Source organism: Nelumbo lutea, chromosome 4, assembly GCF_056320005.1.
Source record: "Nelumbo lutea isolate HS-2025 chromosome 4, American lotus-T2T, whole genome shotgun sequence".
Lineage (NCBI taxonomy): Eukaryota > Viridiplantae > Streptophyta > Magnoliopsida > Proteales > Nelumbonaceae > Nelumbo > Nelumbo lutea.
This window is the reverse complement of record NC_142687.1, coordinates 51039177-51065078: the sequence shown is the minus strand read 5'-3', so window position 1 is coordinate 51065078 and position 25902 is coordinate 51039177. Positions and strand designations below refer to the sequence as shown.

Sequence of the window (25902 nt, the reverse complement as noted above, 5' to 3'; positions counted from 1 at the left end):
AAGCTCCCACGCGAGAGGAGTTATTCCTTTCCAGATCTGCCGCATCCCCGGATAGATGCAATACTATCGCGGGGACCACAATGCACGACGAATGCCAAAAGCCCAGTTTTGCACCGTTCCCATTCAGTAATGACGATCGTACCGCAAATGGTCCGAGTATCCGGACCGTTGTTTCCAGTTGTCTCGCCGAAACAACATATGGAATTTGCAAATAGTATATCAAAAATAAAATATTAATAAAATTGGGTTGCAACACAAGGATTTCTTAGGAGGTCAGCCATCCTAATACTACTCTCGCCCAAGCATGCTTAACTTCGGAGTTCTGATGGGATCCGGTGAATTAGAGCTGGTATGATCGCACCCGTTTGCTTCTTGCTTGCATAAATCTTTATGCACTCATTATCTTGCTCCCCTCCATTAATACTTTCAGATTTGAAAAAATGGTGTATGCAACTTACCTCCCTTGGTAACCGTGCACAAGCTTACACGTGAGCGGAGTTATTCCTTTCCAAATCTGTCGCAGCCCCGGATAGATGCAATACTATCGCGGGGCCCACAATGCACGACGAATGCCAAAAGCCCGGTTTTGCACCGTTCCCATTCAGTAATGACAGTCGTGCCGCAAATGGTTCGAGAATCCGGCGCGTTGTTTCCAGTTTTCTCGGCGAAACGACATATGGAATTTGCAAATAATAGATCCAAAATAAAATATTAATAAAATTGGGTTGCAACACGATGATTTCCCAGGAGGTCACCCATCCTAATACTACTCTCGCCCAAGCTCAATTAACTTCGGAGTTCTGATGGGATCCGGTGCATTAGTGCTGGTATGATCGCAACCGTTTGCTATTTGCTCGCTTAAATCTTTATGCACTCACTATCTTGCTCCCCCCCAATAATTCTTTCAGACTTGAAAAAACGGTGTATGCAACTTTCCTTCCTTCGTAACCGTGCACAATTTTCCACGTGAGCGGAGTTATTCCTTTCCAGATCTGTCGCAGCCCCGGATAAATGTAATACTATTGCGGGGCCCACAATGCACGATGAATGCCAAAAGCCCGGTTTTGCACCGTTCCCATTCAGTAGTGACGATCGTGCCGCAAATGGTCCGAGTATCCGACGCGTTGTTTCCAGTTGTCTCGCGGAAACGACATAAGGAATTTGCAAATAGTATATCAAAAATAATTTATTAATAAAATTGGGTTGCAACACAAGGATTTCCCAGGAGGTCAGCCATCCTAATACTACTCTCGCCCAACTACTCTTAGATTCGGAGTTCTGATGGGATCCGGTGGATTAGTGCTGGTATGATCGCACCCGTTTGCTTCTTGCTCGCTTAAATCTTTATGCACTCACTATCTTGCTCCCCTCCATTAATTCTTTCAGACTTGAAAAAACGGTTTGTCCAACTTTCCTCCCTTCGTAACCGTGCACTAGCTCCCACGTGAGCGGCTTTATTCCTTTAAAGATCTGCCGCAACCCCGGATAGATGCAATACTATCGCGGGGCCCACAATGCACAACGAATGCCAAAAGCCCGGTTTTGCACCGTTCCCATTCAGTAATGACGATCGTGCCGGAAATGGTCCGAGTATCCGACGCGTTGTTTCCAGTTGTCTAGTCGAAACGACATATGGATTTGCAAATAGTATATCAAAAATAAAATATTAATAAAATTGTGTTGCAACACAAGGATTTCTTAGGAGGTCAGCCATCCTAATACTACTCTCACCCAAGCATGCTTAACTTCGGAGTTCTGATGGGATCCGGTGGATTAGAGATGGTATGATCGCACCCGTTTGCTTCTTGCTTGCTTAAATCTTTATGCACTCATTATCTTGCTCCCCTCCATTAATACTTTCGGATTTGAAAAAACGGTGTATGCAATTTTCCTCCCTTGGTAACCGTGCACAAGCTTCCACGTGAGCGGAGTTATTCCTTTCCAAATCTGTCGCAGCCCCGGATAGATGCAATACTATCGCGGGGCCCACAATGCACGACGAATGCCAAAAGCCCGGTTTTGCACCGTTCCCATTCAGTAATGACAGTCGTGCCGCAAATGGTCCGAGAACCCGGCGCGTTGTTTCCAGTTTTCTCGCCGAAATGACATATGGAATTTGCAAATAATATATCAAAAATAAAATATTAATAAAATTGGGTTGCAACACGATGATTTCCCAGGAGGTCACCCATCCTAATACTACTCTCGCCCAAGCTCAATTAACTACGGAGTTCTGATGGGATCCGGTGCATTAGTGCTGGTATGATCGCAACCGTTTGCTATTTGCTCGCTTAAATCTTTTTGCACTCACTATCTTGCTCCCCCCCAATAATTCTTTCAGACTTGAAAAAACGGTGTATGCAACTTTCCTTCCTTCGTAACCGTGCACAATTTTCCACGTGAGCGGAGTTATTCCTTTCCAGATCTGTCGCAGCCCCGGATAGATGCAATACTATCGCGGGGCCCACAATGCACGACGAATGCCAAACGCCCGGTTTTGCACCGTTCCCATTCAGTAGTGACGATCGTGCCGCAAATGGTCCGAGAAACCGGCGCGTTGTTTCCAGTTGTCTCGCGGAAACGACATATGGAATTTGCAAATAGTATATCAAAAATAAATTATTAATAAAATTGGGTTGCAACACAAGGATTTCCCAGGAGGTCAGCCATCCTAATACTACTCTCGCCCAACCACTCTTAGATTCGTAGTTCTGATGGGATCCGGTGGATTAGTGCTGGTATTATCGCACCCGTTTGCTTCTTGCTCGCTTAAATCTTTATGCACTCACTATCTTTCTCCCCTCCATTAATTCTTTCAGACTTGAAAAAACGGTTTATCCAACTTTCCTCCCTTCGTAACCGTGCACTAGCTCCCACGTGAGCGGCGTTATTCTTTTATAGATCTGCCGCAACCCCGGATAGATGCAATACTATCGCGGGGCCCACAATGCACAACGAATGCCAAAAGCCCGGTTTTGCACCGTTCCCATTCAGTAATGACGATCGTGCCGGAAATGGTCCGAGTATCCGACACGTTGTTTCCTGTTGTCTCGCCGAAACGACATTTGGAATTTGCAAATAGTATATCAAAGATAAAATATTAATAAAATTGGGGTCCAACACGAGGACTTCCCAAGAGGTTACCAATCCTAATACTACTCTCGCCCATGCACGCTTAACTTCGGAGTTCTCATGGGATCCGGTGCATTAGTGCTAGTATGATCGCACCCGTCTGCTTCTTGCTCGCTTAAATCATTATGCTCTCATTATCTTGTTCCCCTCCAATAATTCTTTCAGACTTGAAAAAATGGTGTATGCATCTTTCCTCCCTTGGTAACTGTGCACAAGCTCCCACGTGAGAGGAGTTATTCCTTTCCAGATCTGCCGCATCCCCGGATAGATGCAATACTATCGCGGGGACCACAATGCACGACGAATGCCAAAAGCCCGGTTTTGCACCGTTCCCATTCAGTAATGACAGTCGTGCCGCAAATGGTCCGAGAATCCGGCGCGTTGTTTCCAGTTTTCTCGCCGAAACGACATATGGAATTTGCAATTAATATATCAAAAATAAAATATTAATAAAATTTGGTTGCAACACGATGATTTCCCAGGAGGTCACCCATCCTAATACTACTCTCGCCCAAGCTCAATTAACTACGGAGTTCTGATGGGATCCGGTGCATTAGTGCTGGTATGATTGCAACCGTTTGCTATTTGCTCGCTTAAATCTTTATGCACTCACTATCTTGCTCCCCCCCAATAATTCTTTTAGACTTGAAAAAATGGTGTATGCAACTTTCCTTCCTTCGTAACCGTGCACAATTTTCCACGTGAGCGGAGTTATTCCTTTCCAGATCTGTCGCAGCCCCGGATAGATGTAATACTATTGCGGGGCCCACAATGCACGATGAATGCCAAAAGCCCGGTTTTGCACCGTTCCCATTCAGTAGTGACGATAGTGCCGCAAATGGTCCGAGTATCCGACGCGTTGTTTCCAGTTGTCTCGCGGAAACGACATAAGGAATTTGCAAATAGTATATCAAAAATAATTTATTAATAAAATTGGGTTGCAACACATGGATTTCCCAGGAGGTCAGCCATCCTAATACTACTCTCGCCCAACCACTCTTAGATTCGGAGTTCTGATGGGATCCGGTGGATTAGTGCTGGTATGATCGCACCCGTTTGCTTCTTGCTCGCTTAAATCTTTATGCACTCACTATCTTGCTCCCCGCCATTAATTCTTTCAGACTTGAAAAAACGGTTTATCCAACTTTCCTCCCTTCGTAACCGTGCACTAGCTCCCACGTGAGCGGCGTTATTCCTTTAAAGATCTGCCGCAACCCCGGATAGATGCATTACTATCGCGGGGCCCACAATGCACAACGAATGCCAAAAGCCCGGTTTTGCACCGTTCCCATTCAGTAATGACGATCGTGCCGGAAATGGTCCGAGTATCCGACGCGTTGTTTCCAGTTGTCTCGTCGAAACGACATATGGATTTGCAAATAGTATATCAAAAATAAAATATTAATAAAATTGGGTTGCAACACAAGGATTTCTGAGGAGGTCAGCCATCCTAATACTACTCTCGCCCAAGCATGCTTAACATCGGAGTTCTGATGGGATCCGGTGAATTAGAGCTGGTATGATCGCACCCGTTTGCTTCTTGCTTGCTTAAATCTTTATGCACTCATTATCTTGCTCCCCTCTATTAATACTTTCGGATTTGAAAAAATGGTGTATGCAACTTTCCTCCCTTGGTAACCGTGCACAAGCTTCCACGTGAGCGGAGTTATTCCTTTCCAAATCTGTCGCAGCCCCGGATAGATGCAATACTATCGTGGGGCCCACAATGCACGACGAATGCCAAAAGCCCGGTTTTGCACCGTTCCCATTCAGTAATGACAGTCGTGCCGCAAATGGTCCGAGAATCCGGCGCGTTGTTTCCAGTTTTCTCGCCGAAACGACATATGGAAGTTGCAAATAATATATCAAAAATAAAATATTAATAAAATTGGGTTGCAACACGATGATTTCCCAGGAGGTCACCCATCCTAATACTACTCTCGCCCAAGCTCAATTAACTACGGAGTTCTGATGGGATCCGGTGCATTAGTGCTGGTATGATCGCAACCGTTTGCTATTTGCTCGCTTAAATCTTTTTGCACTCACTATCTTGCTCCCCCCCAATAATTCTTTCAGACTTGAAAAAACGGTGTATGCAACTTTCCTTCCTTCGTAACCGTGCACAATTTTCCACGTGAGCGGAGTTATTCCTTTCCAGATCTGTCGCAGCCCCGGATAGATGTAATACTATTGCAGGGCCCACAATGCACGATGAATGCCAAAAGCCCGGTTTTGCACCGTTCCCATTCAGTAGTGACGATAGTGCCGCAAATGGTCCGAGTATCCGACGCGTTGTTTCCAGTTGTCTAGCGGAAACGACATAAGGAATTTGCAAATAGTATATCAAAAATAATTTATTAATAAAATTGGGTTGCAACACAAGGATTTCCCAGGAGGTCAGCCATCCTAATACTACTCTCGCCAAACCACTCTTAGATTCGGAGTTCTGATGGGATCCGGTGGAGAGTGCTGGTATGATCGCACCCGTTTGCTTCTTGCTCGCTTAAATCTTTATGCACTCACTATCTTGCTCCCCTCCATTAATTCTTTCAGTCTTGAAAAAACGGTTTATCCAACTTTCCTCCCTTCGTAACCGTGCACTACCTCCCACGTGAGCGGCGTTATTCCTTTAAAGATCTGCCGCAACCCCGGATAGATGCAATTCTATCGCGGGGCCCACAATGCATAACGAATGCCAAAAGCCCGGTTTTGCACCGTTCCCATTCAGTAATGACGATCGTGCCGGAAATGGTCCGAGTATCCGACGCGTTGTTTCCAGTTGTCTCGCCGAAACGACATTTGGAATTTGCTAATAGTATATCAAAGATAAAATATTAATAAAATTGGGGTGCAACACGAGGACTTCCCAGGAGGTCACCAATCCTAATACTACTCTCTTCCATGCACGCTTAACTTCGGAGTTCTTATGGGATCCGGTGCATTAGTGCTGGTATGATCGCACCCGTCTGCTTCTTGCTCGCTTAAATCTTTATGCTCTCATTATCTTGTTCCCCTCCAATAATTCTTTCAGACTTGAAAAAATGGTGTATGCAACTTTCCTCCCTTGGTAACTGTGCACAAGCTCCCACGCGAGAGGAGTTATTCCTTTCCAGATCTGCCGCATCCCCGGATAGATGCAATACTATCGCGGGGACCACAATGCACGACGAATGCCAAAAGCCCAGTTTTGCACCGTTCCCATTCAGTAATGACGATCGTACCGCAAATGGTCCGAGTATCCAGACCGTTGTTTCCAGTTGTCTCGCCGAAACAACATATGGGATTTGCAAATAGTATATCAAAAATAAAATATTAATAAAATTGGGTTGCAACACAAGGATTTCTTAGGAGGTCAGCCATCCTAATACTACTCTCGCCCAAGCATGCTTAACTTCGGAGTTCTGATGGGATCCGGTGAATTAGAGCTGGTATGATCGCACCCGTTTGCTTCTTGCTTGCATAAATCTTTATGCACTCATTATCTTGCTCCCCTCCATTAATACTTTCAGATTTGAAAAAATGGTGTATGCAACTTTCCTCCCTTGGTAACCGTGCACAAGCTTCCACGTGAGCGGAGTTATTCCTTTCCAAATCTGTCGCAGCCCCGGATAGATGCAATACTATCGCGGGGCCCACAATGCACGACGAATGCCAAAAGCCCGGTTTTGCACCGTTCCCATTCAGAAATGACAGTCGTGCCGCAAATGGTCCGAGAATCCGGCGCGTTGTTTCCAGTTTTCTCGCCGAAACGACATATGGAATTTGCAAATAATAGATCAAAAATAAAATATTAATAAAATTGGGTTGCAACACGATGATTTCCCAGGAGGTCACCCATCCTAATACTACTCTCGCCCAAGCTCAATTAACTTCGGAGTTCTGATGGGATCCGGTGCATTAGTGCTGGTATGATCACAACCGTTTGCTATTTGCTCGCTTAAATCTTTATGCACTCACTATCTTGCTCCCCCCCAATAATTCTTTCAGACTTGAAAAAACGGTGTATGCAACTTTCCTTCCTTCGTAACCGTGCACAATTTTCCACGTGAGCGGAGTTATTCCTTTCCAGATCTGTCGCAGCCCCGGATAGATGTAATACTATTGCGGGGCCCACAATGCACGATGAATGCCAAAAGCCCGGTTTTGCACCGTTCCCATTCAGTAGTGACGATAGTGCCGCAAATGGTCCGAGTATCCGACGCGTTGTTTCCAGTTGTCTCGCGGAAACGACATAAGGAATTTGCAAATAGTATATCAAAAATAATTTATTAATAAAATTGGGTTGCAACACAAGGATTTCCCAGGAGGTCAGCCATCCTAATACTACTCTCGCCCAACCACTCTTAGATTCGGAGTTCTGATGGGATCCGGTGGATTAGTGCTGGTATGATCGCACCCGTTTGCTTCTTGCTCGCTTAAATCTTTATGCACTCACTATCTTGCTCCCCTCCATTAATTCTTTCAGACTTGAAAAAATGGTTTATCCAACTTTCCTCCCTTCGTAACCGTGCACTAGCTCCCACGTGAGCGGCGTTATTCCTTTAAAGATCTGCCGCAAACCCGGATAGATGCAATACTATCGCGGGGCCCACAATGCACAACGAATGCCAAAAGCCCGGTTTTGCACCATTCCCATTCAGTAATGACGATCGTGCCGGAAATGGTCCGAGTATCCGACGCGTTGTTTCCAGTTGTCTCGTCGAAACGACATATGGATTTGCAAATAGTATATCAAAAATAAAATATTAATAAAATTGGGTTGCAACACAAGGATTTCTTAGGAGGTCAGCCATCCTAATACTACTCTCGCACAAGCATGCTTAACTTCGGAGTTCTGATGGGATCCGGTGAATTAGAGCTGGTATGATCGCACTCGTTTGCTTCTTGCTTGATTAAATCTTTATGCACTCATTATCTTGCTCCCCTCCATTAATACTTTCAGATTTGAAAAAATGGTGTATGCAACTTTCCTCCCTTGGTAACCGTGCACAAGCTTCCACGTGAGCGGAGTTATTCCTTTCTAAATCTGTCGCAGCCCCGGATAGATGCAATACTATTGCGGGGCCCACAATGCACGACGAATGCCAAAAGCCCGGTTTTGCACCGTTCCCATTCAGAAATGACAGTCGTGCCGCAAATGGTCCGAGAATCCGGCGCGTTGTTTCCAGTTTTCTCGCCGAAACGACATATGGAATTTGCAAATAATAGATCAAAAATAAAATATTAATAAAATTGGGTTGCAACACGATGATTTCCCAGGAGGTCACCCATCCTAATACTACTCTCGCCCAAGCTCAATTAACTTCGGAGTTCTGATGGGATCCGGTGCATTAGTGCTGGTATGATCGCAACCGTTTGCTATTTGCTCGCTTAAATCTTTATGCACTCACTATCTTGCTCCCCCCCAATAATTCTTTTAGACTTGAAAAAACGGTGTATGCAACTTTCCTTCCTTCGTAACCGTGCACAATTTTCCACGTGAGCGGAGCTATTCCTTTCCAGATCTGCCTCATCCCCGGATAGATGTAATACTATTGCGGGGCCCACAATGCACGATGAATGCCAAAAGCCCGGTTTTGCACCGTTCCCATTCAGTAGTGACGATAGTGCCGGAAATGGTCCGAGTATCCGACGGTTGTTTCCAGTTGTCTCGCGAAAACGACATAAGGAATTTGCAAATAGTATATCAAAAATAATTTATTAATAAAATTGGGTTGCAACACAAGGATTTCCCAGGAGGTCAGCCATCCTAATACTACTCTCGCCCAACCACTCTTAGATTCGGAGTTCTGATGGGATCCGGTGGATTAGTGCTGGTATGATCGCACCCGTTTGCTTCTTGCTCGCTTAAATCTTTATGCACTCACTATCTTGCTCCCCTCCATTAATTCTTTCAGACTTGAAAAAACGGTTTATCCAACTTTCCTCCCTTCGTAACCGTGCACTAGCTCCCACGTGAGCGGCGTTATTCCTTTAAAGATCTGCCGCAACCCCGGATAGATGCAATACTATCGCGGGGCCCACAATGCACAACGAATGCCAAAAGCCCGGTTTTGCACCATTCCCATTCAGTAATGACGATCGTGCCGGAAATGGTCCGAGTATCCGACGCGTTGTTTCCAGTTGTCTAGTCGAAACGACATATGGATTTGCAAATAGTATATCAAAAATAAAATATTAATAAAATTGGGTTGCAACACAAGGATTTCTTAGGAGGTCAGCCATCCTAATACTACTCTCGCCCAAGCATGCTTAACTTCGGAGTTCTGATGGGATCCGGTGAATTAGAGCTGGTATGATCGCACCCGTTTGCTTCTTGCTTGATTAAATCTTTATGCACTCATTATCTTGCTCCCCTCTATTAATACTTTCGGATTTGAAAAAATGGTGTATGCAACTTTCCTCCCTTGGTAACCGTGCACAAGCTTCCACGTGAGCGGAGTTATTCCTTTCCAAATCTGTCGCAGCCCCGGATAGATGCAATACTATCGCGGGGCCCACAATGCACGACGAATGCCAAAAGCCCGGTTTTGCACCGTTCCCATTCAGTAATGACAGTCGTGCCGCAAATGGTCCGAGAATCCGGCGCATTGTTTCTAGTTTTCTCGCCGAAACGACATATGGAATTTGCAAATAATATATCAAAAATAAAATATTAATAAAATTGGGTTGTAACACGATGATTTCCCAGGAGGTCACCCATCCTAATACTACTCTCGCCCAAGCTCAATTAACTACGGAGTTCTGATGGGATCCGGTGCATTAGTGCTGGTATGATCGCAACCGTTTGCTATTTGCTCGCTTAAATCTTTTTGCACTCACTATATTGCTCCCCCCCAATAATTCTTTCAGACTTGAAAAAACGGTGTATGCAACTTTCCTTCCTTCGTAACCGTGCACAATTTTCCATGTGAGCGGAGTTATTCCTTTCCAGATCTGTCGCAGCCCCGGATAGATGTAATACTATTGCGGGGCCCACAATGCACGATGAATGCGAAAAGCCCGGTTTTGCACCGTTCCCATTCAGTAGTGACGATCGTGCCGCAAATGGTCCGAGTATCCGACGCGTTGTTTCCAGTTGTCTCGCGGAAACGACATAAGGAATTTGCAAATAGTATATCAAAAATAATTTATTCATAATATTGGGTTGCAACACAATGATTTCCCAGGAGGTCAGCCATCCTAATACTACTCTCGCCAAACCACTCTTAGATTCGGAGTTCTGATGGGATCCGGTGGAGTAGTGCTGGTATGATCGCACCCGTTTGCTTCATGCTCGCTTAAATCTTTATGCACTCACTATCTTGCTCCCCTCCATTAATTCTTTCAGACTTGAAAAAACGGTTTATCCAACTTTCCTCCCTTCGTAACCGTGCACTAGCTCCCACGTGAGCGGCGTTATTCCTTTCCAGATCTGCCGCATCCGCGGATAGATACAATACTATCGCGGGGACCACAATGCACGACGAATGCCAAAAGCCCGGTTTTGCACCGTTCCCATTCAGTAATGACGATCGTGCCGGAAATGGTCCGAGTATCCGACGCGTTGTTTCCAGTTGTCTCGCCGAAACGACATTTGGAATTTGCAAATAGTATATCAAAGATAAAATATTAATAAAATTGGGGTGCAACACGAGGATTTCCCAGGAGGTCACCAATCCTAATACTACTCTCTTCCATGCATGCTTAACTTCGGAGTTCTTATGGGATCCGGTGCATTAGTGCTGGTATGATCGCACCCGTCTGCTTCTTGCTCGCTTAAATCTTTATGCTCTCATTATCTTGTTCCCCTCCAATAATTCTTTCAGACTTGAAAAAATGGTGTATGCAACTTTCCTCCCTTGGTAACTGTGCACAAGCTCCCACGCGAGAGGAGTTATTCCTTTCCAGATCTGCCGCATTCCCGGATAGATGCAATACGATCGCGGGGACCACAATGCACGACGAATGCCAAAAGCCCAGTTTTGCACCGTTCCCATTCAGTAATGACGATCGTACCGCAAATGGTCCGAGTATCCGGACCGTTGTTTCCAGTTGTCTCGCCGAAACAACATATGGAATTTGCAAATAGTATATCAAAAATAAAATATTAATAAAATTGGGTTGCAACACAAGGATTTCTTAGGAGGTCAGCCATCCTAATACTACTCTCGCCCAAGCATGCTTAACTTCGGAGTTCTGATGGGATCCGGTGAAATAGAGCTGGTATGATCGCACCCGTTTGCTTCTTGCTTGCATAAATCTTTATGCACTCATTATCTTGCTCCCCTCCATTAATACTTTCAGATTTGAAAAAATGGTGTATGCAACTTTCCTCCCTTGGTAACCGTGCACAAGCTTCCACGTGAGCGGAGTTATTCCTTTCCAAATCTGTCGCAGCCCCGGATAGATGCAATACTATCGCGGGGCCCACAATGCACGACGAATGCCAAAAGCCCGGTTTTGCACCGTTCCCATTCAGAAATGACAGTCGTGCCGCAAATGGTCCGAGAATCCGGCGCGTTGTTTCCAGTTTTCTCGCCGAAACGACATATGGAATTTGCAAATAATAGATCAAAAATAAAATATTAATAAAATTGGGTTACAACACGATGATTTCCCAGGAGGTCACCCATCCTAATACTACTCTCGCCCAAGCTCAATTAACTTCGGAGTTCTGATGGGATCCGGTGCATTAGTGCTGGTATGATCACAACCGTTTGCTATTTGCTCGCTTAAATCTTTATGCACTCACTATCTTGCTCCCCCCCAATAATTCTTTCAGACTTGAAAAAACGGTGTATGCAACTTTCCTTCCTTCGTAACCGTGCACAATTTTCCACGTGAGCGGAGTTATTCCTTTCCAGATCTGTCGCAGCCCCGGATAGATGTAATACTATTGCGGGGCCCACAATGCACGATGAATGCCAAAAGCCCGGTTTTGCACCGTTCCCATTCAGTAGTGACGATAGTGCCGCAAATGGTCCGAGTATCCGACGCGTTGTTTCCAGTTGTCTCGCGGAAACGACATAAGGAATTTGCAAATAGTATATCAAAAATAATTTATTAATAAAATTGGGTTGCAACACAAGGATTTCCCAGGAGGTCAGCCATCCTAATACTACTCTCGCCCAACCACTCTTAGATTCGGAGTTCTGATGGGATCCGGTGGATTAGTGCTGGTATGATCGCACCCGTTTGCTTTTTGCTCGCTTAAATCTTTATGCACTCACTATCTTGCTCCCCTCCATTAATTCTTTCAGACTTGAAAAAATGGTTTATCCAACTTTCCTCCCTTCGTAACCGTGCACTAGCTCCCACGTGAGCGGCGTTATTCCTTTAAAGATCTGCCGCAAACCCGGATAGATGCAATACTATCGCGGGGCCCACAATGCACAACGAATGCCAAAAGCCCGGTTTTGCACCATTCCCATTCAGTAATGACGATCGTGCCGGAAATGGTCCGAGTATCCGACGCGTTGTTTCCAGTTGTCTCGTCGAAACGACATATGGATTTTCAAATAGTATATCAAAAATAAAATATTAATAAAATTGGGTTGCAACACAAGGATTTCTTAGGAGGTCAGCCATCCTAATACTACTCTCGCCCAAGCATGCTTAACTTCGGAGTTCTGATGGGATCCGGTGAATTAGAGCTGGTATGATCGCACCCGTTTGCTTCTTGCTTGATTAAATCTTTATGCACTCATTATCTTGCTCCCTTCCATTAATACTTTCAGATTTGAAAAAATGGTGTATGCAACTTTCCTCCCTTGGTAACCGTGCACAAGCTTCCACGTGAGCGGAGTTATTCCTTTCGAAATCTGTCGCAGCCCCGGATAGATGCAATACTATTGCGGGGCCCACAATGCACGACGAATGCCAAAAGCCCGGTTTTGCACCGTTCCCATTCAGAAATGACAGTCGTGCCGCAAATGGTCCGAGAATCCGGCGCGTTGTTTCCAGTTTTCTCGCCGAAACGACATATGGAATTTGCAAATAATAGATCAAAAATAAAATATTAATAAAATTGGGTTGCAACACGATGATTTCCCAGGAGGTCACCCATCCTAATACTACTCTCGCCCAAGCTCAATTAACTTCGGAGTTCTGATGGGATCCGGTGCATTAGTGCTGGTATGATCGCAACCGTTTGCTATTTGCTCGCTTAAATCTTTATGCACTCACTATCTTGCTCCCCCCCAATAATTCTTTCAGACTTGAAAAAACGGTGTATGCAACTTTCCTTCCTTCGTAACCGTGCACAATTTTCCACGTGAGCGGAGCTATTCCTTTCCAGATCTGCCTCATCCCCGGATAGATGTAATACTATTGCGGGGCCCACAATGCACGATGAATGCCAAAAGCCCGGTTTTGCACCGTTCCCATTCAGTAGTGACGATAGTGCCGCAAATGGTCCGAGTATCCGACGGTTGTTTCCAGTTGTCTCGCGAAAACGACATAAGGAATTTGCAAATAGTATATCAAAAATAATTTATTAATAAAATTGGGTTGCAACACAAGGATTTCCCAGGAGGTCAGCCATCCTAATACTACTCTCGCCCAACCACTCTTAGATTCGGAGTTCTGATGGGATCCGGTGGATTAGTGCTGGTATGATCGCACCCGTTTGCTTCTTGCTCGCTTAAATCTTTATGCACTCACTATCTTGCTCCCCTCCATTAATTCTTTCAGACTTGAAAAAACGGTTTATCCAACTTTCCTCCCTTCGTAACCGTGCACTAGCTCCCACGTGAGCGGCGTTATTCCTTTAAAGATCTGCCGCAACCCCGGATAGATGCAATACTATCGCGGGGCCCACAATGCACAACGAATGCCAAAAGCCCGGTTTTGCACCATTCCCATTCAGTAATGACGATCGTGCCGGAAATGGTCCGAGTATCCGACGCGTTGTTTCCAGTTGTCTCGTCGAAACGACATATGGATTTGCAAATAGTATATCAAAAATAAAATATTAATAAAATTGGGTTGCAACACAAGGATTTCTGAGGAGGTCAGCCATCCTAATACTACTCTCGCCCAAGCATGCTTAACTTCGGAGTTCTGATGGGATCCGGTGAATTAGAGCTGGTATGATTGCACCCGTTTGCTTCTTGCTTGATTAAATCTTTATGCACTCATTATCTTGCTCCCCTCTATTAATACTTTCGGATTTGAAAAAATGGTGTATGCAACTTTCCTCCCTTGGTAACCGTGCACAAGCTTCCACGTGAGCGGAGTTATTCCTTTCCAAATCTGTCGCAGCCCTGGATAGATGCAATACTATCGCGGGGCCCACAATGCACGACGAATGCCAAAAGCCCGGTTTTGCACCGTTCCCATTCAGTAATGACAGTCGTGCCGCAAATGGTCCGAGAATCCGGCGCATTGTTTCTAGTTTTCTCGCCGAAACGACATATGGAATTTGCAAATAATATATCAAAAATAAAATATTAATAAAATTGGGTTGTAACACGATGATTTCCCAGGAGGTCACCCATCCTAATACTACTCTCGCCCAAGCTCAATTAACTACGGAGTTCTGATGGGATCCGGTGCATTAGTGCTGGTATGATCGCAACCGTTTGCTATTTGCTCGCTTAAATCTTTTTGCACTCACTATATTGCTCCCCCCCAATAATTCTTTCAGACTTGAAAAAACGGTGTATGCAACTTTCCTTCCTTCGTAACCGTGCACAATTTTCCACGTGAGAGGAGTTATTCCTTTCCAGATCTGTCGCAGCCCCGGATAGATGTAATACTATTGCGGGGCCCACAATGCACGATGAATGCGAAAAGCCCGGTTTTGCACCGTTCCCATTCAGTAGTGACGATCGTGCCGCAAATGGTCCGAGTATCCGACGCGTTGTTTCCAGTTGTCTCGCGGAAACGACATAAGGAATTTGCAAATAGTATATCAAAAATAATTTATTCATAATATTGGGTTGCAACACAATGATTTCCCAGGAGGTCAGCCATCCTAATACTACTCTCGCCAAACCACTCTTAGATTCGGAGTTCTGATGGGATCCGGTGGAGTAGTGCTGGTATGATCGCACCCGTTTGCTTCTTGCTCGCTTAAATCTTTATGCACTCACTATCTTGCTCCCCTCCATTAATTCTTTCAGACTTGAAAAAACGGTTTATCCAACTTTCCTCCCTTCGTAACCGTGCACTAGCTCCCACGTGAGCGGCGTTATTCCTTTCCAGATCTGCCGCATCCCCGGATAGATACAATACTATCGCGGGGACCACAATGCACGACGAATGCCAAAAGCCCGGTTTTGCACCGTTCCCATTCAGTAATGACGATCGTGCCGGAAATGGTCCGAGTATCCGACGCGTTGTTTCCAGTTGTCTCGCCGAAACGACATTTGGAATTTGCAAATTGTATATCAAAGATAAAATATTAATAAAATTGGGGTGCAACACGAGGATTTCCCAGGAGGTCACCAATCCTAATACTACTCTCTTCCATGCACGCTTAACTTCGGAGTTCTTATGGGATCCGGTGCATTAGTGCTGGTATGATCGCACCCGTCTGCTTCTTGCTCGCTTAAATCTTTATGCTCTCATTATCTTGTTCCCCTCCAATAATTCTTTCAGACTTGAAAAAATGGTGTATGCAACTTTCCTCCCTTGGTAACTGTGCACAAGCTCCCACGCGAGAGGAGTTATTCCTTTCCAGATCTGCCGCATCCCCGGATAGATGCAATACGATCGCGGGGACCACAATGCACGACGAATGCCAAAAGCCCAGTTTTGCACCGTTCCCATTCAGTAATGACGATCGTACCGCAAATGGTCCGAGTATCCGGACCGTTGTTTCCAGTTGTCTCGCCGAAACAACATATGGAATTTGCAAATAGTATATCAAAAATAAAATATTAATAAAATTGGGTTGCAACACAAGGATTTCTTAGGAGGTCAGCCATCCTAATACTACTCTCGCCCAAGCATGCTTAACTTCGGAGTTCTGATGGGATCCGGTGAAATAGAGCTGGTATGATCGCACCCGTTTGCTTCTTGCTTGCATAAATCTTTATGCACTCATTATCTTGCTCCCCTCCATTAATACTTTCAGATTTGAAAAAATGGTGTATGCAACTTTCCTCCCTTGGTAACCGTGCACAAGCTTCCACGTGAGCGGAGTTATTCCTTTCCAAATCTGTCGCAGCCCCGGATAGATGCAATACTATCGCGGGGCCCACAATGCACGACGAATGCCAAAAGCCCGGTTTTGCACCGTTCCCATTCAGAAATGACAGTCGTGCCGCAAATGGTCCGAGAATCCGGCGCGTTGTTTCCAGTTTTCTCGCCGAAACGACATATGGAATTTGCAAATAATAGATCAAAAATAAAATATTAATAAAATTGGGTTGCAACACGATGATTTCCCAGGAGGTCACCCATCCTAATACTACTCTCGCCCAAGCTCAATTAACTTCGGAGTTCTGATGGGATCCGGTGCATTAGTGCTGGTATGATCGCAACCGTTTGCTATTTGCTCGCTTAAATCTTTATGCACTCACTATCTTGCTCCCCCCCAATAATTCTTTCAGACTTGAAAAAACGGTGTATGCAACTTTCCTTCCTTCGTAACCGTGCACAATTTTCCACGTGAGCGGAGTTATTCCTTTCCAGATCTGTCGCAGCCCCGGATAGATGTAATACTATTGCGGGGCCCACAATGCACGATGAATGCCAAAAGCCCGGTTTTGCACCGTTCCCATTCAGTAGTGACGATAGTGCCGCAAATGGTCCGAGTATCCGACGCGTTGTTTCCAGTTGTCTCGCGGAAACGACATAAGGAATTTGCAAATAGTATATCAAAAATTATTTATTAATAAAATTGGGTTGCAACACAAGGATTTCCCAGGAGGTCAGCCATCCTAATACTACTCTCGCCCAACCACTCTTAGATTCGGAGTTCTGATGGGATCCGGTGGAGTAGTGCTGGTATGATCGCACCCGTTTGCTTCTTGCTCGCTTAAATCTTTATGCACTCACTATCTTGCTCTCCTCCATTAATTCTTTCAGACTTGGAAAAACGGTTTATCCAACTTTCCTCCCTTCGTAACCGTGCAATAGCTCCCACGTGAGCGGCGTTATTCCTTTAAAGATCTTCCGCAAACCCGGATAGATGCAATACTATCGCGGGGCCCACAATGCACGACGAATGCCAAAAGCCCGGTTTTGCACCGTTCCCATTCAGTAATGACGATCGTGCCGGAAATGGTCCGTGTATCCGACGCGTTGTTTCCAGTTGTCTCGTCGAAACGACATATGGATTTTCAAATAGTATATCAAAAATAAAATATTAATAAAATTGGGTTGCAACACAAGGATTTCTTAGGAGGTCAGCCATCCTAATACTACTCTCGCCCAAGCATGCTTAACTTCGGAGTTCTGATGGGATCCGGTGAATTAGAGCTGGTATGATCGCACCCGTTTGCTTCTTGCTTGATTAAATCTTTATGCACTCATTATCTTGCTCCCCTCCATTAATACTTTCAGATTTGAAAAAATGGTGTATGCAACTTTCCTCCCTTGGTAACCGTGCACAAGCTTCCACGTGAGCGGAGTTATTCCTTTCGAAATCTGTCGCAGCCCCGGATAGATGCAATACTATTGCGGGGCCCACAATGCACGACGAATGCCAAAAGCCCGGTTTTGCACCGTTCCCATTCAGAAATGACAGTCGTGCCGCAAATGGTCCGAGAATCCGGCGCGTTGTTTCCAGTTTTCTCGCCGAAACGACATATGGAATTTGCAAATAATAGATCAAAAATAAAATATTAATAAAATTGGGTTGCAACACGATGATTTCCCAGGAGGTCACCCATCCTAATACTACTCTCGCCCAAGCTCAATTAACTTCGGAGTTCTGATGGGATCCGGTGCATTAGTGCTGGTATGATCGCAACCGTTTGCTATTTGCTCGCTTAAATCTTTATGCACTCACTATCTTGCTCCCCCCCAATAATTCTTTCAGACTTGAAAAAACGGTGTATGCAACTTTCCTTCCTTCGTAACCGTGCACAATTTTCCACGTGAGCGGAGCTATTCCTTTCCAGATCTGCCTCATCCCCGGATAGATGTAATACTATTGCGGGGCCCACAATGCACGATGAATGCCAAAAGCCCGGTTTTGCACCGTTCCCATTCAGTAGTGACGATAGTGCCGCAAATGGTCCGAGTATCCGACGGTTGTTTCCAGTTGTCTCGCGAAAACGACATAAGGAATTTGCAAATAGTATATCAAAAATAATTTATTAATAAAATTGGGTTGCAACACAAGGATTTCCCAGGAGGTCAGCCATCCTAATACTACTCTCGCCAAACCACTCTTAGATTCGGAGTTCTGATGGGATCCGGTGGATTAGTGCTGGTATGATCGCACCCGTTTGCTTCTTGCTCGCTTAAATCTTTATGCACTCACTATCTTGCTCCCCTCCATTAATTCTTTCAGACTTGAAAAAACGGTTTATCCAACTTTCCTCCCTTCGTAACCGTGCACTAGCTCCCACGTGAGCGGCGTTATTCCTTTAAAGATCTGCCGCAACCCCGGATAGATGCAATACTATCGCGGGGCCCACAATGCACGACGAATGCCAAAAGCCCGGTTTTGCACCGTTCCCATTCAGTAATGACGATCGTGCCGGAAATGGTCCGAGTATCCGACGCGTTGTTTCCAGTTGTCTCGTCGAAACGACATATGGATTTGCAAATAGTATATCAAAAATAAAATATTAATAAAATTGGGTTGCAACACAAGGATTTCTTAGGAGGTCAGCCATCCTAATACTACTCTCGCCCAAGCATGCTTAACTTCGGAGTTCTGATGGGATCCGGTGAATTAGAGCTGGTATGATCGCACCCGTTTGCTTCTTGCTTGAATAAATCTTTATGCACTCATTATCTTGCTCCCCTCTATTAATACTTTCGGATTTGAAAAAATGGTGTATGCAACTTTCCTCCCTTGGTAACCGTGCACAAGCTTCCACGTGAGCGGAGTTATTCCTTTCCAAATCTGTCGCAGCCCCGGATAGATGCAATACTATCGCGGGGCCCACAATGCACGACGAATGCCAAAAGCCCGGTTTTGCACCGTTCCCATTCAGTAATGACAGTCGTGCCGCAAATGGTCCGAGAATCCGGCGCGTTGTTTCCAGTTTTCTCGCTGAAACGACATATGGAATTTGCAAATAATAGATCAAAAATAAAATATTAATAAAATTGGGTTGCAACACGATGATTTCCCAGGAGGTCACCCATCCTAATACTACTCTCGCCCAAGCTCAATTAACTTCGGAGTTCTGATGGGATCCGTTGCATTAGTGCTGGTATGATCGCAACCGTTTGCTATTTGCTCGCTTAAATCTTTTTGCACTCACTATCTTGCTCCCCCCCAATAATTCTTTCAGACTTGAAAAAACGGTGTATGCAACTTTCCTTCCTTCGTAACCGTGCACAATTTTCCACGTGAGCGGAGTTATTCCTTTCCAGATCTGTCGCAGCCCCGGATAGATGTAATACTATTGCGGGGCCCACAATGCACGATGAATGCGAAAAGCCCGGTTTTGCACCGTTCCCATTCAGTAGTGACGATCGTGCCGCAAATGGTCCGAGTATCCGACGCGTTGTTTCCAGTTGTCTCGCGGAAACGACATAAGGAATTTGCAAATAGTATATCAAAAATTATTTATTCATAAAATTGGGTTGCAACACAATGATTTCCCAGGAGGTCAGCCATCCTAATACTACTCTCGCCAAACCACTCTTAGATTCGGAGTTCTGATGGGATCCGGTGGAGTAGTGCTGGTATGATCGCACCCGTTTGCTTCTTGCTCGCTTAAATCTTTATGCACTCACTATCTTGCTCCCCTCCATTAATTCTTTCAGACTTGAAAAAACGGTTTATCCAACTTTCCTCCCTTCGTAACCGTGCACTAGCTCCCACGTGAGCGGCGTTATTCCTTTAAAGATCTGCCGCATCCCCGGATAGATGCAATACTATCGCGGGGCCCACAATGCACGACGAATGCCAAAAGCCCGGTTTTGCACCGTTCCCATTCAGTAATGACGATCGTGCCGGAAATGGTCCGAGTATCCGACGCGTTGTTTCCAGTTGTCTCGCCGAAACGACATTTGGAATTTGCAAATAGTATATCAAAGATAAAATATTAATAAAATTGGGGTGCAACACGAGGATTTCCCAGGAGGTCACCAATCCTAATACTACTCTCTTCCATGCACGCTTAACTTCGGAGTTCTTATGGGATCCGGTGCATTAGTGCTGGTATGATCGCACCCGTCTGCTTCTTGCTCGCTTAAATCTTTATGCTCTCATTATCTTGTTCCCCTCCAATAATTCTTTCAGACTTGAAAAAATGGTGTATGCAACTTTCCTCCCTTGGTAACTGTGCACAAGCTCCCACGCGAGAGGAGTTATTCCTTTCCAGATCTGCCGCATCCCCGGATAGATGCAATACGATCGCGGGGACCACAATGCACGACGAATGCCAAAAGCCCAGTTTTGCACCGTTCCCATTCAGTAATGACGATCGTACCGCAAATGGTCCGAGTATCCGGACCGTTGTTTCCAGTTGTCTCGCCGAAACAACATATGGAATTTGCAAATAGTATATCAAAAATAAAATATTAATAAAATTGGGTTGCAACACAAGGATTTCTTAGGAGGTCAGCCATCCTAATACTACTCTCGCCCAAGCATGCTTAACTTCGGAGTTCTGATGGGATCCGGTGAATTAGAGCTGGTATGATCGCACCCGTTTGCTTCTTGCTTGCATAAATCTTTATGCACTCATTATCTTGCTCCCCTCCATTAATACTTTCAGATTTGAAAAAATGGTGTATGCAACTTTCCTCCCTTGGTAACCGTGCACAAGCTTCCACGTGAGCGGAGTTATTCCTTTCCAAATCTGTCGCAGCCCCGGATAGATGCAATACTATTGCGGGGCCCACAATGCACGACGAATACCAAAAGCCCGGTTTTGCACCGTTCCCATTCAGAAATGACAGTCGTGCCGCAAATGGTCCGAGAATCCGGCGCGTTGTTTCCAGTTTTCTCGCCGAAACGACATATGGAATTTGCAAATAATAGATCAAAAATAAAATATTAATAAAATTGGGTTGCAACACGATGATTTCCCAGGAGGTCACCCATCCTAATACTACTCTCGCCCAAGCTCAATTAACTTCGGAGTTCTGATGGGATCCGGTGCATTAGTGCTGGTATGATCGCAACCGTTTGCTATTTGCTCGCTTAAATCTTTATGCACTCACTATCTTGCTCCCCCCCAATAATTCTTTCAGACTTGAAAAAACGGTGTATGCAACTTTCCTTCCTTCGTAACCGTGCACAATTTTCCACGTGAGCGGAGTTATTCCTTTCCAGATCTGTCGCAGCCCCGGATAGATGTAATACTATTGCGGGGCCCACAATGCACGATGAATGCCAAAAGCCCGGTTTTGCACCGTTCCCATTCAGTAGTGACGATCGTGCCGCAAATGGTCCGAGTATCCGACGCGTTGTTTCCAGTTGTCTCGCGGAAACGACATAAGGAATTTGCAAATAGTATATCAAAAATTATTTATTAATAAAATTGGGTTGCAACACAAGGATTTCCCAGGAGGTCAGCCATCCTAATACTACTCTCGCCAAACCACTCTTAGATTCGGAGTTCTGATGGGATCCGGTGGAGTAGTGCTGGTATGATCGCACCCGTTTGCTTCTTGCTCGCTTAAATCTTTATGCACTCACTATCTTGCTCCCCTCCATTAATTCTTTCAGACTTGGAAAAACGGTTTATCCAACTTTCCTCCCTTCGTAACCGTGCACTAGCTCCCACGTGAGCGGCGTTATTCCTTTAAAGATCTGCCGCAACCCCGGATAGATGCAATACTATCGCGGGGCCCACAATGCACGACGAATGCCAAAAGCCCGGTTTTGCACCGTTCCCATTCAGTAATGACGATCGTGCCGGAAATGGTCCGAGTATCCGACGCGTTGTTTCCAGTTGTCTCGCCGAAACGACATTTGGAATTTGCAAATAGTATATCAAAGATAAAATATTAATAAAATTGGGGTGCAACACGAGGACTTCCCAGGAGGTCACCAATCCTAATACTACTCTCTTCCATGCACGCTTAACTTCGGAGTTCTTATGGGATCCGGTGCATTAGTGCTGGTATGATCGCACCCGTCTGCTTCTTGCTCGCTTAAATCTTTATGCTCTCATTATCTTGTTCCCCTCCAATAATTCTTTCAGACTTGAAAAAATGGTGTATGCAACTTTCCTCCCTTGGTAACTGTGCACAAGCTCCCACGCGAGAGGAGTTATTCCTTTCCAGATCTGCCGCATCCCCGGATAGATGCAATACTATCGCGGGGACCACAATGCACGACGAATGCCAAAAGCCCAGTTTTGCACCGTTCCCATTCAGTAATGACGATCGTACCGCAAATGGTCCGAGTATCCGGACCGTTGTTTCCAGTTGTCTCGCCGAAACAACATATGGAATTTGCAAATAGTATATCAAAAATAAAATATTAATAAAATTGGGTTGCAACACAAGGATTTCTTAGGAGGTCAGCCATCCTAATACTACTCTCGCCCAAGCATGCTTAACTTCGGAGTTCTGATGGGATCCGGTGAATTAGAGCTGGTATGATCGCACCCGTTTGCTTCTTGCTTGCATAAATCTTTATGCACTCATTATCTTGCTCCCCTCCATTAATACTTTCAGATTTGAAAAAATGGTGTATGCAACTTTCCTTCCTTGGTAACCGTGCACAAGCTTCCACGTGAGCGGAGTTATTCCTTTCCAAATCTGTCGCAGCCCCGGATAGATGCAATACTATTGCGGGGCCCACAATGCACGACGAATGCCAAAAGCCCGGTTTTGCACCGTTCCCATTCAGAAATGACAGTCGTGCCGCAAATGGTCCGAGAATCCGGCGCGTTGTTTCCAGTTTTCTCGCCGAAACGACATATGGAATTTGCAAATAATAGATCAAAAATAAAATATTAATAAAATTGGGTTGCAACACGATGATTTCCCAGGAGGTCACCCATCCTAATACTACTCTCGCCCAAGCTCAATTAACTTCGGAGTTCTGATGGGATCCGGTGCATTAGTGCTGGTATGATCGCAACCGTTTGCTATTTGCTCGCTTAAATCTTTATGCACTCACTATCTTGCTCCCCCCCAATAATTCTTTCAGACTTGAAAAAACGGTGTATGCAACTTTCCTTCCTTCGTAACCGTGCACAATTTTCCACGTGAGCGGAGCTATTCCTTTCCAGATCTGTCTCATCCCCGGATAGATGTAATACTATTGCGGGGCCTACAATGCACGATGAATGCCAAAAGCCCGGTTTTGCACCGTTCCCATTCAGTAGTGACGATAGTGCCGCAAATGGTCCGAGTATCCGACGGTTGTTTCCAGTTGTCTCGCGGAAACGACATAAGGAATTTGCAAATAGTATATCAAAAATAATTTATTAATAAAATTGGGTTGCAACACAAGGATTTCCCAGGAGGTCAGCCATCCTAATACTACTCTCGCCCAACCACTCTTAGATTCGGAGTTCTGATGGGATCCGGTGGATTAGTGCTGGTATGATCGCACCCGTTTGCTTCTTGCTCGCTTAAATCTTTATGCACTCACTATCTTGCTCCCCTCCATTAATTCTTTCAGACTTGAAAAAACGGTTTATCCAACTTTCCTCCCTTCGTAACCGTGCACTAGCTCCCACGTGAGCGGCGTTATTCCTTTAAAGATCTGCCGCAACCCCGGATAGATGCAATACTATCGCGGGGCCCACAATGCACAACGAATGCCAAAAGCCCGGTTTTGCACCATTCCCATTCAGTAATGACGATCGTGCCGGAAATGGTCCGAGTATCCGACGCGTTGTTTCCAGTTGTCTCGTCGAAACGACATATGGATTTGCAAATAGTATATCAAAAATAAAATATTAATAAAATTGGGTTGCAACACAAGGATTTCTTAGGAGGTCAGCCATCCTAATACTACTCTCGCCCAAGCATGCTTAACTTCGGAGTTCTGATGGGATCCGGTGAATTAGAGCTGGTATGATCGCACCCGTTTGCTTCTTGCTTGATTAAATCTTTATGCACTCATTATCTTGCTCCCCTATATTAATACTTTCGGATTTGAAAAAATGGTGTATGCAACTTTCCTCCCTTGGTAACCGTGCACAAGCTTCCACGTGAGCGGAGTTATTCCTTTCCAAATCTGTCGCAGCCCTGGATAGATGCAATACTATCGCGGGGCCCACAATGCACGACGAATGCCAAAAGCCCGGTTTTGCACCGTTTCCATTCAGTAATGACAGTCGTGCCGCAAATGGTCCGAGAATCCGGCGCATTGTTTCCAGTTTTCTCGCCGAAACGACATATGGAATTTGCAAATAATATATCAAAAATAAAATATTAATAAAATTGGGTTGCAACACGATGATTTCCCAGGAGGTCACCCATCCTAATACTACTCTCGCCCAAGCTCAATTAACGACGGAGTTCTGATGGGATCCGGTGCATTAGTGCTGGTATGATCGCAACCGTTTGCTATTTGCTCGCTTAAATCTTTTTGCACTCACTATATTGCTCCCCCCCAATAATTCTTTCAGACTTGAAAAAACGGTGTATGCAACTTTCCTTCCTTCGTAACCGTGCACAATTTTCCACGTGAGCGGAGTTATTCCTTTCCAGATCTGTCGCAGCCCCGGATAGATGTAATACTATTGCGGGGCCCACAATGCACGATGAGTGCGAAAAGCCCGGTTTTGCACCGTTCCCATTCAGTAGTGACGATCGTGCCGCAAATGGTCCGAGTATCCGACGCGTTGTTTCCAGTTGTCTCGCGGAAACGACATAAGGAATTTGCGAATAGTATATCAAAAATAATTTATTCATAATATTGGGTTGCAACACAAGGATTTCCCAGGAGGTCAGCCATCCTAATACTACTCTCGCCAAACCACTCTTAGATTCGGAGTTCTGATGGGATCCGGTGGAGTAGTGCTGGTATGATCGCACCCGTTTGCTTCTTGCTCGCTTAAATCTTTATGCACTCACTATCTTGCTCCCCTCCATTAATTCTTTCAGACTTGAAAAAATGGTTTATCCAACTATCCTCCCTTCGTAACCGTGCACTAGCTCCCACGTGAGCGGCGTTATTCCTTTCCAGATCTGCCGCATCCCCGGATAGATACAATACTATCGCGGGGACCACAATGCACGACGAATGCCAAAAGCCCGGTTTTGCACCGTTCCCATTCAGTAATGACGATCGTGCCGGAAATGGTCCGAGTATCCGACGCGTTGTTTCCAGTTGTCTCGCCGAAACGACATTTGGAATTTGCTAATAGTATATCAAAGATAAAATATTAATAAAATTGGGGTGCAACACGAGGATTTCCCAGGAGGTCACCAATCCTAATACTACTCTCTTCCATGCACGCTTAACTTCGGAGTTCTTATGGGATCCGGTGCATTAGTGCTGGTATGATCGCACCCGTCTGCTTCTTGCTCGCTTAAATCTTTATGCTCTCATTATCTTGTTCCCCTCCAATAATTCTTTCAGACTTGAAAAAATGGTGTATGCAACTTTCCTCCCTTGGTAACTGTGCACAATCTCCCACGCGAGAGGAGTTATTCCTTTCCAGATCTGCCGCATCCCCGGATAGATGCAATACGATCGCGGGGACCACAATGCACGATGAATGCCAAAAGCCC

General features: G+C 45.2%; 11 non-coding genes and 43 pseudogenes across 11 annotated transcripts; all 54 read right to left on the bottom strand.

Moving 5' to 3' along the window:
* Positions 1 to 244: 244 nt before the first annotated feature.
* Positions 245 to 363, bottom strand: LOC148856291 (5S ribosomal RNA; annotated as a pseudogene).
* A 359-nt stretch (positions 364 to 722) lies between these two features.
* LOC148856290 (5S ribosomal RNA) lies at positions 723 to 841 on the bottom strand. Its single transcript, XR_016097698.1, has one exon. It is a non-coding gene; the product is annotated as a 5S ribosomal RNA (ribosomal RNA).
* A 359-nt stretch (positions 842 to 1200) lies between these two features.
* On the bottom strand, positions 1201 to 1319 carry LOC148856289 (5S ribosomal RNA; annotated as a pseudogene).
* Positions 1320 to 1677: 358 nt separating this feature from the next.
* Positions 1678 to 1796, bottom strand: LOC148856288 (5S ribosomal RNA; annotated as a pseudogene).
* Positions 1797 to 2155: 359 nt separating this feature from the next.
* On the bottom strand, positions 2156 to 2274 carry LOC148856287 (5S ribosomal RNA). Its single transcript, XR_016097926.1, has one exon. It is a non-coding gene; the product is annotated as a 5S ribosomal RNA (ribosomal RNA).
* A 359-nt stretch (positions 2275 to 2633) lies between these two features.
* LOC148856286 (5S ribosomal RNA) lies at positions 2634 to 2752 on the bottom strand (annotated as a pseudogene).
* Positions 2753 to 3111: 359 nt separating this feature from the next.
* Positions 3112 to 3230, bottom strand: LOC148856285 (5S ribosomal RNA; annotated as a pseudogene).
* Positions 3231 to 3589: 359 nt separating this feature from the next.
* On the bottom strand, positions 3590 to 3708 carry LOC148856284 (5S ribosomal RNA). The gene has a single exon (XR_016098193.1). It is a non-coding gene; the product is annotated as a 5S ribosomal RNA (ribosomal RNA).
* A 359-nt stretch (positions 3709 to 4067) lies between these two features.
* Positions 4068 to 4186, bottom strand: LOC148856283 (5S ribosomal RNA; annotated as a pseudogene).
* Positions 4187 to 4544: 358 nt separating this feature from the next.
* Positions 4545 to 4663, bottom strand: LOC148856282 (5S ribosomal RNA; annotated as a pseudogene).
* Positions 4664 to 5022: 359 nt separating this feature from the next.
* On the bottom strand, positions 5023 to 5141 carry LOC148856281 (5S ribosomal RNA). The gene has a single exon (XR_016097925.1). It is a non-coding gene; the product is annotated as a 5S ribosomal RNA (ribosomal RNA).
* A 359-nt stretch (positions 5142 to 5500) lies between these two features.
* Positions 5501 to 5618, bottom strand: LOC148856280 (5S ribosomal RNA; annotated as a pseudogene).
* Positions 5619 to 5977: 359 nt separating this feature from the next.
* Positions 5978 to 6096, bottom strand: LOC148856279 (5S ribosomal RNA; annotated as a pseudogene).
* A 359-nt stretch (positions 6097 to 6455) lies between these two features.
* On the bottom strand, positions 6456 to 6574 carry LOC148856278 (5S ribosomal RNA; annotated as a pseudogene).
* Positions 6575 to 6933: 359 nt separating this feature from the next.
* LOC148856277 (5S ribosomal RNA) lies at positions 6934 to 7052 on the bottom strand. The gene has a single exon (XR_016097889.1). It is a non-coding gene; the product is annotated as a 5S ribosomal RNA (ribosomal RNA).
* A 359-nt stretch (positions 7053 to 7411) lies between these two features.
* On the bottom strand, positions 7412 to 7530 carry LOC148856276 (5S ribosomal RNA; annotated as a pseudogene).
* Positions 7531 to 7888: 358 nt separating this feature from the next.
* LOC148856275 (5S ribosomal RNA) lies at positions 7889 to 8007 on the bottom strand (annotated as a pseudogene).
* A 359-nt stretch (positions 8008 to 8366) lies between these two features.
* Positions 8367 to 8485, bottom strand: LOC148856274 (5S ribosomal RNA). The gene has a single exon (XR_016097697.1). It is a non-coding gene; the product is annotated as a 5S ribosomal RNA (ribosomal RNA).
* Positions 8486 to 8843: 358 nt separating this feature from the next.
* On the bottom strand, positions 8844 to 8962 carry LOC148856273 (5S ribosomal RNA; annotated as a pseudogene).
* A 358-nt stretch (positions 8963 to 9320) lies between these two features.
* Positions 9321 to 9439, bottom strand: LOC148856272 (5S ribosomal RNA; annotated as a pseudogene).
* A 359-nt stretch (positions 9440 to 9798) lies between these two features.
* LOC148856271 (5S ribosomal RNA) lies at positions 9799 to 9917 on the bottom strand (annotated as a pseudogene).
* A 359-nt stretch (positions 9918 to 10276) lies between these two features.
* Positions 10277 to 10395, bottom strand: LOC148856270 (5S ribosomal RNA; annotated as a pseudogene).
* Positions 10396 to 10754: 359 nt separating this feature from the next.
* Positions 10755 to 10873, bottom strand: LOC148856269 (5S ribosomal RNA; annotated as a pseudogene).
* A 359-nt stretch (positions 10874 to 11232) lies between these two features.
* LOC148856268 (5S ribosomal RNA) lies at positions 11233 to 11351 on the bottom strand (annotated as a pseudogene).
* A 359-nt stretch (positions 11352 to 11710) lies between these two features.
* On the bottom strand, positions 11711 to 11829 carry LOC148856267 (5S ribosomal RNA; annotated as a pseudogene).
* A 359-nt stretch (positions 11830 to 12188) lies between these two features.
* On the bottom strand, positions 12189 to 12307 carry LOC148856266 (5S ribosomal RNA; annotated as a pseudogene).
* A 358-nt stretch (positions 12308 to 12665) lies between these two features.
* On the bottom strand, positions 12666 to 12784 carry LOC148856265 (5S ribosomal RNA; annotated as a pseudogene).
* Positions 12785 to 13143: 359 nt separating this feature from the next.
* Positions 13144 to 13262, bottom strand: LOC148856264 (5S ribosomal RNA). The gene has a single exon (XR_016097696.1). It is a non-coding gene; the product is annotated as a 5S ribosomal RNA (ribosomal RNA).
* Positions 13263 to 13620: 358 nt separating this feature from the next.
* Positions 13621 to 13739, bottom strand: LOC148856263 (5S ribosomal RNA; annotated as a pseudogene).
* Positions 13740 to 14097: 358 nt separating this feature from the next.
* On the bottom strand, positions 14098 to 14216 carry LOC148856262 (5S ribosomal RNA; annotated as a pseudogene).
* Positions 14217 to 14575: 359 nt separating this feature from the next.
* On the bottom strand, positions 14576 to 14694 carry LOC148856261 (5S ribosomal RNA; annotated as a pseudogene).
* A 359-nt stretch (positions 14695 to 15053) lies between these two features.
* LOC148856260 (5S ribosomal RNA) lies at positions 15054 to 15172 on the bottom strand (annotated as a pseudogene).
* Positions 15173 to 15531: 359 nt separating this feature from the next.
* On the bottom strand, positions 15532 to 15650 carry LOC148856259 (5S ribosomal RNA; annotated as a pseudogene).
* A 359-nt stretch (positions 15651 to 16009) lies between these two features.
* On the bottom strand, positions 16010 to 16128 carry LOC148856258 (5S ribosomal RNA; annotated as a pseudogene).
* Positions 16129 to 16487: 359 nt separating this feature from the next.
* LOC148856257 (5S ribosomal RNA) lies at positions 16488 to 16606 on the bottom strand. Its single transcript, XR_016097695.1, has one exon. It is a non-coding gene; the product is annotated as a 5S ribosomal RNA (ribosomal RNA).
* Positions 16607 to 16965: 359 nt separating this feature from the next.
* LOC148856256 (5S ribosomal RNA) lies at positions 16966 to 17084 on the bottom strand (annotated as a pseudogene).
* A 358-nt stretch (positions 17085 to 17442) lies between these two features.
* LOC148856255 (5S ribosomal RNA) lies at positions 17443 to 17561 on the bottom strand (annotated as a pseudogene).
* A 359-nt stretch (positions 17562 to 17920) lies between these two features.
* LOC148856254 (5S ribosomal RNA) lies at positions 17921 to 18039 on the bottom strand. Its single transcript, XR_016097693.1, has one exon. It is a non-coding gene; the product is annotated as a 5S ribosomal RNA (ribosomal RNA).
* Positions 18040 to 18397: 358 nt separating this feature from the next.
* Positions 18398 to 18516, bottom strand: LOC148856253 (5S ribosomal RNA; annotated as a pseudogene).
* Positions 18517 to 18874: 358 nt separating this feature from the next.
* On the bottom strand, positions 18875 to 18993 carry LOC148856252 (5S ribosomal RNA; annotated as a pseudogene).
* A 359-nt stretch (positions 18994 to 19352) lies between these two features.
* Positions 19353 to 19471, bottom strand: LOC148856251 (5S ribosomal RNA; annotated as a pseudogene).
* Positions 19472 to 19830: 359 nt separating this feature from the next.
* LOC148856250 (5S ribosomal RNA) lies at positions 19831 to 19949 on the bottom strand (annotated as a pseudogene).
* Positions 19950 to 20308: 359 nt separating this feature from the next.
* Positions 20309 to 20427, bottom strand: LOC148856249 (5S ribosomal RNA; annotated as a pseudogene).
* Positions 20428 to 20786: 359 nt separating this feature from the next.
* On the bottom strand, positions 20787 to 20905 carry LOC148856248 (5S ribosomal RNA; annotated as a pseudogene).
* Positions 20906 to 21264: 359 nt separating this feature from the next.
* On the bottom strand, positions 21265 to 21383 carry LOC148856247 (5S ribosomal RNA). The gene has a single exon (XR_016097692.1). It is a non-coding gene; the product is annotated as a 5S ribosomal RNA (ribosomal RNA).
* A 359-nt stretch (positions 21384 to 21742) lies between these two features.
* LOC148856246 (5S ribosomal RNA) lies at positions 21743 to 21861 on the bottom strand (annotated as a pseudogene).
* A 359-nt stretch (positions 21862 to 22220) lies between these two features.
* LOC148856245 (5S ribosomal RNA) lies at positions 22221 to 22339 on the bottom strand (annotated as a pseudogene).
* Positions 22340 to 22698: 359 nt separating this feature from the next.
* On the bottom strand, positions 22699 to 22817 carry LOC148856244 (5S ribosomal RNA; annotated as a pseudogene).
* A 359-nt stretch (positions 22818 to 23176) lies between these two features.
* LOC148856243 (5S ribosomal RNA) lies at positions 23177 to 23295 on the bottom strand. Its single transcript, XR_016097690.1, has one exon. It is a non-coding gene; the product is annotated as a 5S ribosomal RNA (ribosomal RNA).
* Positions 23296 to 23653: 358 nt separating this feature from the next.
* Positions 23654 to 23772, bottom strand: LOC148856242 (5S ribosomal RNA; annotated as a pseudogene).
* A 358-nt stretch (positions 23773 to 24130) lies between these two features.
* On the bottom strand, positions 24131 to 24249 carry LOC148856241 (5S ribosomal RNA; annotated as a pseudogene).
* A 359-nt stretch (positions 24250 to 24608) lies between these two features.
* On the bottom strand, positions 24609 to 24727 carry LOC148856240 (5S ribosomal RNA; annotated as a pseudogene).
* Positions 24728 to 25086: 359 nt separating this feature from the next.
* Positions 25087 to 25205, bottom strand: LOC148856239 (5S ribosomal RNA; annotated as a pseudogene).
* A 359-nt stretch (positions 25206 to 25564) lies between these two features.
* Positions 25565 to 25683, bottom strand: LOC148856238 (5S ribosomal RNA; annotated as a pseudogene).
* Positions 25684 to 25902: the final 219 nt, after the last annotated feature.